The following is an 11,202-nucleotide window of genomic DNA, read 5'->3' as shown; positions in this document are numbered from 1 at the left end:
AGGTTCTTCATAGTTTGTAGGTTCGGCGTGGTCTAATAACATGACTTCTAGGACAGGATTACTATACCACCTTGGTGCGGAACGTGTTCTAGTCGACCTACGAGGTCTAGTAGTAACTTGATCAGAAGTTTCATGATCATCATCATTAGCTTCCTCTCTAGTTGGTGTAGGCATCACGTGATCGGTTTTCTCTGAGGTGCTACTTTCCAATTCGAGATAAGGTACAATTACCTCACCAAGTTCTACTTTCCTCCCACTCACTTTTTTGGAGAGAAACTCCTTCTCTAGAAAGGACCCATTCTTGGCAACAAAAATCTTGCCTTCGGATCTAGGGTACAAGGTGTACCCAGTTGTTTCCTTAGGGTATCCTGTGAAGACGCACTTCTCCTATTTGGGTTCGAGCTTATCAGGCTGAAGCCTTTTTACATAAGCATCTCATCCCCAAACTTTAAGAAATGACAGCTTAGGTTTCTGGCCAAACCATAGTTCATACAGTGTCGTCTCAACTGATTTAGATGGTGCCCTATTTAACGTGAATGCAGTTGTTTCTAATGCATAACCCCAAAATGATAAAGGCAAGTCAGTAAGAGACATCATAGAATGCACCAAATCTAATAAAGTACAGTTATGACGTTCGGACACACCATTACGCTGTGGTGTTCCAGGTGGCGTAAGTTGTGAAACAATTCCACATTGTTTTAAATGAAGGCCAAACTCGTAACTCAAATATTCACCTCCATGATCAGTCGTAGAAGTTTTATTTGTTATTACGATGATTCTCTACTTCACTCTGAAATTCTTTGAACTTTTCAAATGTTTCAGATTTGTGTTTCATTAAGTAGATATACCCATACCTATTCAAATCATCTGTAAGGTTAGAAAATAACGATACCCGCCACGTGCCTCAACACTCATCGGACTGCATACATCGATATGTATTATTTCCAAAAATTCATTATCTCGCTCCATTGTTCCGGAGAACGGAGTTTTAGTCATCTTAGACATGATGCATGGTTCGCAATATCAAATGATTCATAATCAAGTGATTCCAAAAGCCCATCTGCATGGAGTTTCTTCATGCTCTTTACATCAATATGACCTAAACAGCAGTGCCACAAGTATGTTGCACTATCATTATGAACTTTGCATCTTTTGGCATCAATATTGTGAATATGTGTATCACTACGATCGAGATTCAACAAGAATAGACCATTCATCAAAGGTGCATGATCATAAAAGATAGTACTCATATAAATAGAACAACCATTATTATCTGACTTAAATGAATAACCATCTCACATTAAACAAGATCCAGATATAATTTTCATGCTCATCGCAGGTACCAAATAATAATTATTAAGGTCTAAAACTAATCCCAAAGGTAGATGTAGAGGCAGCATCCCGATGACGATCACATCGACCTTGCACTACTGTAGGATGCTGATAACGCGACACTACAATCAGAGACCCTTCAACGAAACTGTGTGCGATGCAATAATCACAAACGGTGATGTAAAAAACCGTCAAAAAAGGTGCAAAACATTTGTGATGACGGATGCATCAAACACGGTTCAGATTTTAGTTACGTGTGCGATGCAGGGCATATGGTTCAGTTCAATGAAATATTTGTGATGAGGCGGAAGAACAGAAACAGGCAACCAGATGAAGGTGTGTTCTTCCGCCACGGCATAGTTCACTCGGATGAACTATTTGTGATTAGGTGGAATAAAAGAAATGGTCAACCAAATCATTCTGGAGACTTATAGTCAATGCCAGACCAGATTGAAAGATGCCGGTTCACCATTGATTATATGCTTAACAGCTGATAAGTGTAAGCCACACCGGGTTAAGAAACACCGGGTTGAGATGAAGACATGTAGTCTGGCCGGGTCAAGAGACGCCGATTTACCTTAAAATTTGATCAATAAAGATAAAACTTGTAAAAACAAAAGCAAATAAAACTTGTAGTCGAGGCTTTTCAAGGGCTGCCAGGCCCAAATTCGAGGCTTTTCGTGGGCTGCCAGGCCGCTGAGTTAAACCATTTGACAAAGCCTTTTAAGATGGGCCTCCAACTAACCAATCGTTGTTTTAACTTTGACAAGTTCAGGGTCTCAATGAGAGTAACTCGTCAAACGTTCGGCGGGTCATGCCAGGATTACCTGTATAGGAGTGGCTTACTTGATGAAGGCAGGTTAACCCAGGGTTTTAGGTGAATACACCAGGCTTCCAAGCCGTGGGTCGATACCCAATTACAAAGGTCCTTTCAAACTCTTTGTTACTTTACACAAAGAGCCCCCAAGTAACTTTGTGAGTTGTGCTCAATGGGTTCCTATGTTTGAGTCATGCTTTTAGCAAAAGAACTCTCTTTGGCCCCTTGGGTGTGAAGCTCCCAAGCTGTATGATCGCATGATAGTCGGTTTAATGGACAAAACAGGACATCGCTTTGTAAGTAGAAGCCCCCTTGTAACCTAGAAATATTGGAAGAACGACAGAGGCCCTGCTTGTAGCAAGGATGCCGGTTTATTGTATTGAGCATAATATATACATTGTCAAAATATGTACATAGTGAGAGCTATGGCTCAGGTGTAGTAAGGCCGTAGAAGAGCGATATTCCACGGTCGACGGGTCTCCTCCTCTGATTTGCTTGAGTCTTTGTGCTCGCGAACGTCGATGAGGTAGTATGATCCGTTGTGCAGATTCTTGCTGACCACAAAGGGTCCTTCACAAGGTGGGGATAACTTGTGCATATCGGTCTGATCCTGGATGAGCCGGAGCACTAAGTCGCCTTCTTGAAAGGTTCTTGTCCTCACCCGGCGGCTGTGATAACACCACGGGTCTTGCTGATAAACCGCCGACCGAGCCAATGCCATGTCCCGTTTTTCATCTAACAAGTCCAGTGCTTCTTGACGTGCTTGCTCGTTGTCTGCTTCAACATAATTGGCAACCCGGGGCGAGTCATGACGAATATCACTGGGGAGTACCGCCTCTGCTCCGTAAACCATGAAGAAAGGCGTATAACCTGTAGATCGGTTTGGGGTGGTGTTTATGCTCCATAACACAGATGGTAGTTCTTCCACCCAACAACTCGGCATCCGCTTCAAAGGGACCATAAGCCGGGGCTTGATACCTTTCATGATTTCCTGATTAGCTCGCTCAGCTTGACCATTAGACTGGGCGTGAGCCACAGATGCCACATCAAGCCGGATGTGCTCTCGCTGACAAAAGTCCTCCATCTCGCCTTTAGAAAGGTTCGTGCCATTATTTGTGATAATGCTGTGTGGAAAACCGAAATGGAAGATCACCTTTTTGATGAACTGAACCGCCGTGGCCGCATCACACTTGCTTACTGGCTCCGCTTCAACCCATTTAGTAAACTTGTCAACTGCCACCAACAGGTGGGTCTTCTTATCTTTGGATCGCTTAAAAGGCCCTACCATGTCAAGCCCCCAAGTAGCAAACGACCAAGTGATGGGAATCATCCGTAGCTCCTAAGCCGGAACATGAGCTCGTCGTGAGAATTTCTGACAGCCGCCGCACCGCCTTACTAAGTCCTCAGCATCAGCATGAGCCGTCAGCCAATAGAAACCATGTCGAAACGCTTTAGCCACCAAGGATTTTGAACCGGCGTGGTGACCACAATCTCCTTCATGGATTTCGCATAGAATCTCACGGCCTTCTTCAGGAGAAACATAGCGTTGGAATGCACCAGAAACACTGCAATGGTGTAACTCGCCGTTGTGAACAACCATAGACTTGGATCGCCGGACTATCTGCCTGGCCAAAATTTCATATTCTGGTAACTCGCCCTGGTTCATATACGCCAAGTATGGAACCGTCCAATCCGGAATGATATGTAAAGCGGCCACCAACTGTGCCTCCAGATCAGGAATGACGAGGTCCTCCTCTGTAGGCAACTGAACCGACGGGTTATGCAAGACATCCAGAAAGGTATTGGGTGGCACCGGTTTACGCTGAGATCCCAGCCGGCTTAAAGCATCAGCTGCTTCGTTTTTGCGCCGATCAATGTGCTCCACTTGATAACCCTTAAAGTGACCAGCAACAATATCCACCTCTCGTCGGTAAGCCACCATGAGTGGATCCTTGGAATCCCAAGTACCTGAAACTTGCTGGGCTACTAGATCCGAGTCTCCAAAGCATCATACTCGGCTTAAGTTCATCTTCTTAGCCACTCGAAGACCATGGAGTAAGGCTTCATACTCAGCTGCATTGTTAGTACAAGGGAACATTAAGCGAAGAACATAATGAATTTTATCACCTCGGGGGGAAGTAAGGACAACTCCAGCCCCCGAGCTCTCCAATTGCCTGGATCCGTCAAAGTGAATAGTCTAGTATGTACTGTCCGGTTTGTCCTCCGGTATCTGCAACTTTGTCCAATCATTGATGAAATCCACAAGGTCCTGGGATTTGATTGCTGTTCAAGGCATATACTTCAAACCGTGTGGTCCAAGCTCAATAGCCCACTTAGCAACCCGGCCAGTTGCCTCCCTGTTCTAGATTATATCCCCCAAAGGAGCAGAACTGACCACTATGATGGGATGACCTTGAACGTTTTGTTTAAGCTTCCGACTTGCCATAAAAAACCCATACACCAACTTCTACCAATGCGGATATCTTTGCTTTGACTCAATGAGCACTTCGCTGATATAATAAATCGGCCTTTGAACCGGGTATTCCTTCCCAGCCTCCTTGCGCTCCACCACAATGGCGACACTAACAGCTCGGGCATTAGCAGCCACATATAACAACAATGGCTCCTTATCAACTGGAGCAGCAAGAACCGGCAGTTCAGCCAACTGCTTCTTCAAGTCTTCAAACGCCGCATCAGCAGCATCGCTCTAGACAAAACTGTCTGTCTTCTTCAACATCTGATACAGAGGGATCGCCTTTTCTCCCAACCTGCTGATAAACCGGCTCAAAGCCGCAATACGACCCGCCAAACATTGAACATCATTGATACATGCCGGTTTAGCCAGAGATGTGATAGCCTTGATCTTTTCCGGATTAGCCTCAATGCCCCGGTTGGACACCAAAAAACCCAAGAGCTTGCCAGCCGGTACACCAAAGACACACTTAGCCGGATTGAGCATCATTTTATAAACTCTCAAATTATCAAAGGTTTCTTGCAAATCAGATATGAGTGTCTCTGCCTGCCTAGACTTGACCACAATATCATCCACATAGGCATGGACATTGCACCCAATCTGAGTATGAAGATAGTTCTGCACACAACGTTGATAAGTTGCCTAGGCACTCTTGAGCCCAAAGGGCATAGATACATAACAGAAGGCTCCAAAGGGAGTAATCAAAGCTATCTTCTCCTGGTCCTTAACTGCCATCTTGATATGATGATAACCAGAATAAGCATCCAAGAAACTCAAACGCTCACAACCCGCTGTAGCATCAATTATTTGATCAATACGAGGGAGGGCAAAGGGATCAGTTGGGCAAGCCTTGTTCAAATCTGTGTAATCCACACACATACGCCAAGTGCCATTTTTCTTGAGTACCAGCACCGGATTAGCCAACCACTCTGGGTGAAACACTTCCACGATAAACCCTGCTGCCAGGAGCCGGGCTACCTCTTCCCCAATGGCCTTACGCCGCTCCTCATTAAAGCGGCGAAGAAACTGTTTGACCGGTTTGAACTTCGGATCAATATTAAGAGTGTGCTCAGCGAGTTCCCTCGGTACACCTGGCATGTCAGAAGGTTTCCATGCAAAGATGTCCCGGTTCTCACGGATGAACTTGATGAGCGCGCTTTCCTATTTGGGATCCAAGTTGACGCTGATGCTGAACTGCTTGGATGAATCGCCAGGAACAAAATCAACCAGTTTAGTCTCATCAGCCGATTTGAACTTCAAAGCCGGATCATGCTCTGTAGTGGGCTTCTTTAGAGAGGTCATGTCTCCGGATCAACATTGTCCTTATAAAACTTCAACTCTTCCGTTGCACAAACTGATTCAGCATATGCCGCATCACCTTCCTCACACTCCAGAGCAATCTTACGGCTACTGAGGGAGTCCCGGACTAGGGGGTGTCCGGATAGCCGAACTATCATCATCGCCCGGACTCCAAGACTATGAAGATACAAGATTGAAGACTTCGTCCCGTGTCCGGATGGGACTTTCCTTGGCGTGGAAGGCAAGCTTGGCGATACGGATATGTAGATCTCCTACCATTGTAACCGACTCTGTGTAACCCTAGCCCTCTCCGATGTCTATATAAACCGGAGGGTTTTAGTCCATAGGACATAACAACAATCATACCATAGGCTAGCTTCTAGGGTTTAGCCTCCTTGATCTCGTGGTAGATCCACTCTTGCACTACCCATATCATCAATATCAATCAAGCAGGAGTAGGGTTTTACCTCCATCGAGAGGGCCCGAACCTGGGTAAAAACATCGTGTCCCTTGTCTCCTGTTACCATCCGCCTAGACGCACAGTTCGGGACCCCCTACCCAAGATCTGCTGGTTTTGACACCGACATTGGTGCTTTCATTGAGAGTTTCTCTGTGTCGTCACCGATAGGCTTGATGGCTCCTTCGTTCATCAACAACAACGACGCAGTCCAGGGTGAGACTTTTCTCCCCGGACACATTTTTGTAATCGGCGGCTTTGCACTGCGGGCCAATTCGCTTGGCCATCTGGAGCAGATCGAAAGCTACGCCCCTGGCCGTCAGGTCAGATTTGGAAGTCTGAACTTCACGGCTGACATCCGCGGAGACTTGATCTTCGATGGATTCGAGCCACAACCGAGCGCGTCACACTGTCACGATGGGCATGATCTAGCTCTGCTGCTGGACAGTGCCCTGGAGGCCGCACACGAGTCCGCTCTAACCCTTAATTCGGAGCCGGCTGCGCAGATCGAGGACGGGTGGCTAGACACCGCCTCGGGGGCTGCAACCTCTACGACAATGGAGCCGAATACTGACCTTGTCCCTTGTGAAGCTCGTGACTCCGAGGTGCCGGACTCCTCGCCGGACTCCGAACCTCCCGCGCCCCTCCAATCGAATCCGATTGGGCGCCGATCATGGAGTTCACCGCTACGGACATCTTTCAACACTCACCTTTCGGCGACATCCTGAATTCGCTAAAGTATCTGTCGTTATCAGAAGAGCCTTGGCCGGACTGCGGTCAGGACGGTTGGGATGCGGACGACAAAGAGATTCAAAGCCCACCCACCACCTACTTAGTAGCCACTGTCGATGATCTAGCTGACATGCTAGACTTTGACTCCGAAGACATCGACGGTATGGACGACGATGCCGGAGATGACCAAGAACCAGCGCCTACTGGGCACTGGAAAGCCACCTCGTCATATGACATATACATGGTGGACACCCCAAAGGAGGGGAATGGCGATGGAACAGCGGAGGAAGACCCCTCGAGGAAACAGCCTAAGCGCCAGCGTCAGCGGCGCCGCTCTAAATCCCGCCACAGCAAGAATGGAGATTCCGGCACCGGAGATAATAACACCCCAGACAGTGCCGAAGACAACCCCCTCCAGCAAGATTTAGCACAGGAGGACGGAGAAGCCAGCCCTCACGAGAGAACGGCAGAAGAAGAGGTAGAGGACGATAATTACATGCCTCCCTCCGGAGACGAGGCAAGCCTCGACGACGACGAATTCGTCGTGCCTGAGGATCCCGTCGAACAAGAGCATTTTAAACGCAGGCTTATGGCCATGGCAAACAGCCTCAAGAAAAAGCAGCAACAGCTTAGAGCTGATCAAGATCTGCTAGCCGACAGATGGACTGATGTCCTTGCGGCCGAAGAGCATGAACTCGAACGCCCCTCCAAAAGTTTCCCCAAACACAAGCTGCTCCCCCGATTAGAGGAGGAGGCATATAAACCGGCATCACCAGCGCACAATACGGCTGACCGACCACCTCGTGGCCGTGACAGAGAGGCCTCTAGGCCCTCCACTAGAACCGTACCCCGGCATCGCTCAAAAAGCACAAAGCCACAGGGGAACGCTCCGGACTTGTGAGATATATTGGAGGATAAGGCAAGACAATCAAGATCGATCTACGGATCGCGTGGGTGCCCCATGATACGCGACGACAACCGTCGTGCCGGATACAGCAAGTCCGGCCAGGCCGAACACAATAGACAAAGCTCGTTTGAGCTACGTCGTGATATAGCCCAATATAGAGGCGCCGCACACCCACTATGCTTCACAGATGAAGTAATGGATCATCAAATCCCCGAAGGGTTTAAACCCGTGAATATTGAATCCTATGATGGCACAACAGACCCCGCGGTTTGGATCGAAGACTATCTCCTCCATATCCACATGGCCCGCGGCGATGATCTTCACGCCATCAAATACCTCCCACTCAAGCTTAAAGGCCCAGCTCGGCATTGGCTTAACAGCTTGCCAGCAGAATCAATTGGGTGCTGGGAGGACCTGGAAGCCGCATTCCTTGATAACTTCCAGGGCACATACGTGCGACCACCAGACACCGATGACCTAAGCCACATAATTCAGCAGCCAGACGAATCGGCCAGACAATTCTGGACACGGTTCTTAACAAAGAAAAATCAAATCGTCGACTGTCCGGATGCAGAGGCTCTCGCAGCCTTCAAACATAACATCCGCGCTGAGTGGCTTGCCCGGCACCTAGGACAGGAAAAGCAAAAATCCATGGCAGCCCTCACATCACTCATGACCCGCTTCTGCGCGGGAGAAGACAGCTGGCTAGCCCGCAGTAACAACCTCAGCAAAAATTCTGGCAGTCTGGATACTAAGGACAGCAATGGCAGGTCGCGTCGCAACAAGAACAAACGCCGCGTTAACGGCGGTAATACTGAGGATACGACAGTCAATGCTGGATTCAGAGGCTCCAAACCCGGTCAGCGGAAAAAGCCATTCAAAAGAACTACTCTGGGTCCGTCCAATTTGGACCGAATACTCAACCGCTCATGCCAGATACACGGCACCCTCGAAAAGCCAACTAATCACACCAACAGGGACTGTTGGGTATTCAAGCAGGCAGGCAAGCTAATTGCCGAAAACAATGACAAGGGGCTACATAGCGATGACGAGGAAGAGACCCGACCGCCGAACAATAGAGGACAGAAGGGTTTCCCCCCACAAGTGCGGATAGTGAACATGATATATGCAACCCACATACCCAAGAGGGAGCGGAAGCGTGCACTCAGGGACATATACGCGATGGAGCCACTCGCCTCGAAGTTCAACCCATGGTCCTCCTGCCCGATCACCTTCGATCGAAGGGACCACCCCACCAACATCCGCCATGGCGGGTTCGCCGCATTGGTTCTAGACCCAATCGTCGACGGGTTTCACCTCACTAGAGTCCTGATGGACGGCGGCAGCAGCCTGAAGCTGCTTTACCAGGATATAGTGCGCAAGATGGGCATAGACCCCTCAAGGATTAAACCCACAAAGACGACCTTCAATGGCGTCATACCAGGTGTAGAAGCCAATTGTACAGGCTCAGTTACACTGGAGGTGGTCTTCGGATCCCCGGATAACTTCCGAAGCGAGGAGTTAATCTTTGACATCGTTCCGTTCCGCAGTGGCTATCATGCACTGCTCGGACGAACCGCGTTTGCAAAGTTCAATGCGGTGCCGCACTACGCATACCTCAAGCTCAAGATGCCAGGCCCTCGAGGAGTCATCACGGTCAACGGAAACACTGAACGCTCCCTCCGAACGGAGGAACATATAGCGGCTCTCGCGGCAGAAGTGCAAAGCAGCCTCTTAAGGCAATTCTCGAGTCCGACCGTTAAACGACCGGACACGGCTAAACGCGCCCGGAGTAACCTACAACAAGACCACTTGGCACGTTCCGAGCACGCGTAGCAATGCGGCCCCAACCCCAGCCCTTGCAAAATTGCAGGACTGGTCCTTCGCGTACATCATTACGCTCTGGAGATACCATGGGCATAGGGGGAGGGGCATGACCACGTCAGGCCCAGAATGTGGCTTAACCACACCAGGGGCTCCCAAGTGTGTCATCTTTTTTTCCTTTTTTCTTTTTTCTTACCCACAGGACTCCGTTAACCAGAGGCCCTGTCCGGCAGTAGACCTGCCGAACTCACGATGCAACAGCCAGGGAAGGAGAAAGGCTACGACGAGTATCCAGGTGGTCTCCATTACGAGCATTAAATCTATTTTATACACCATTCCGCAGCCTACCCTTGGAGGGGGACATGTTTAATAGTCCAATCCCTTGCTTACCGCACTATTTGTATCGTGCTGCATTCATGGCAGTATTTCTTGAATAAACAATGCATCGCTTTTTTGCTTATAATTGCATTCCTCTCTTATACATATGTTCATTTATGACATGTTGCACCCGTACACTTTGGTACGGCTAAATACACTAGGGGCTTAAGTTCCCCACATTATGGTGTGATAAGTCCAAACACTTTCACAAGTGCGGCACCCCGAACTTATAGCATTATATGCATCGGCTCCGAATCATGTCTTGGGTCAATAGTTGGGTTTGCCCGGCTCCCATGTTTTGGTACCTTACGTTCCGTTGTATCGGCTAAGGTAGCGCTGGGAGAACCATTGTGATTGCGCCCCAGTTGAGCTGGGCGAGCGCCTCAGTGGAGAAAGCTAAAACTGACTGTCATGATGAGGCGAGAGCCGGTCGCTGTTCGAGAGGTTTTTTCGAGTCCCTAAAGACTTATGCAGCTTAGAGCGAGGAACCGGCTTTGTCCGGCCCAGGCGTGGATAGCGCCCTGAATTCGGCCTTCCGAACACTAGGGGCTTCGCTGAAATTTAAAATTATAGAATTCTATGGCTAAGTGAGAGTGTTCAAGCATTATAAGTCCGGTTGCCTCGTCGTTGTGTTGAGCGCCTCCCTAGATGGACCAAAAAATGGGAACAAGAGTGCTCAAATTTATCCCGAACACCTCAGCACTCGTGGCATGGGGGCTGAAGCCGACGACTTGCCATCTCTCAGATTTGATAAACGGCCGCACAGAAGGTAATATTTTAAATTAACAAGCGTTGCTTAGCGCACATGAACAAAGTTTTCAGCGCACAGGATAACAAAATGCGAGTCTACTCAAATATTACATCTTTGGAGCACTCACCCGCAATCATGCGGGCACCCTTCAGGACACCCTTATAATACATCTCGGGTGTGTGATACTCCTTGCCCGGCGGTGGCGCGTCCGTCACAAGCTTCTCAGCATCCA

The sequence above is a fragment of the Triticum aestivum genome, chromosome 2B (assembly GCF_018294505.1).
Source record: "Triticum aestivum cultivar Chinese Spring chromosome 2B, IWGSC CS RefSeq v2.1, whole genome shotgun sequence".
NCBI classification, from domain to species: domain Eukaryota; kingdom Viridiplantae; phylum Streptophyta; class Magnoliopsida; order Poales; family Poaceae; genus Triticum; species Triticum aestivum.
The sequence above is the reverse complement of the archived record's forward strand: the minus strand, read 5'-3'. Positions refer to the sequence as shown.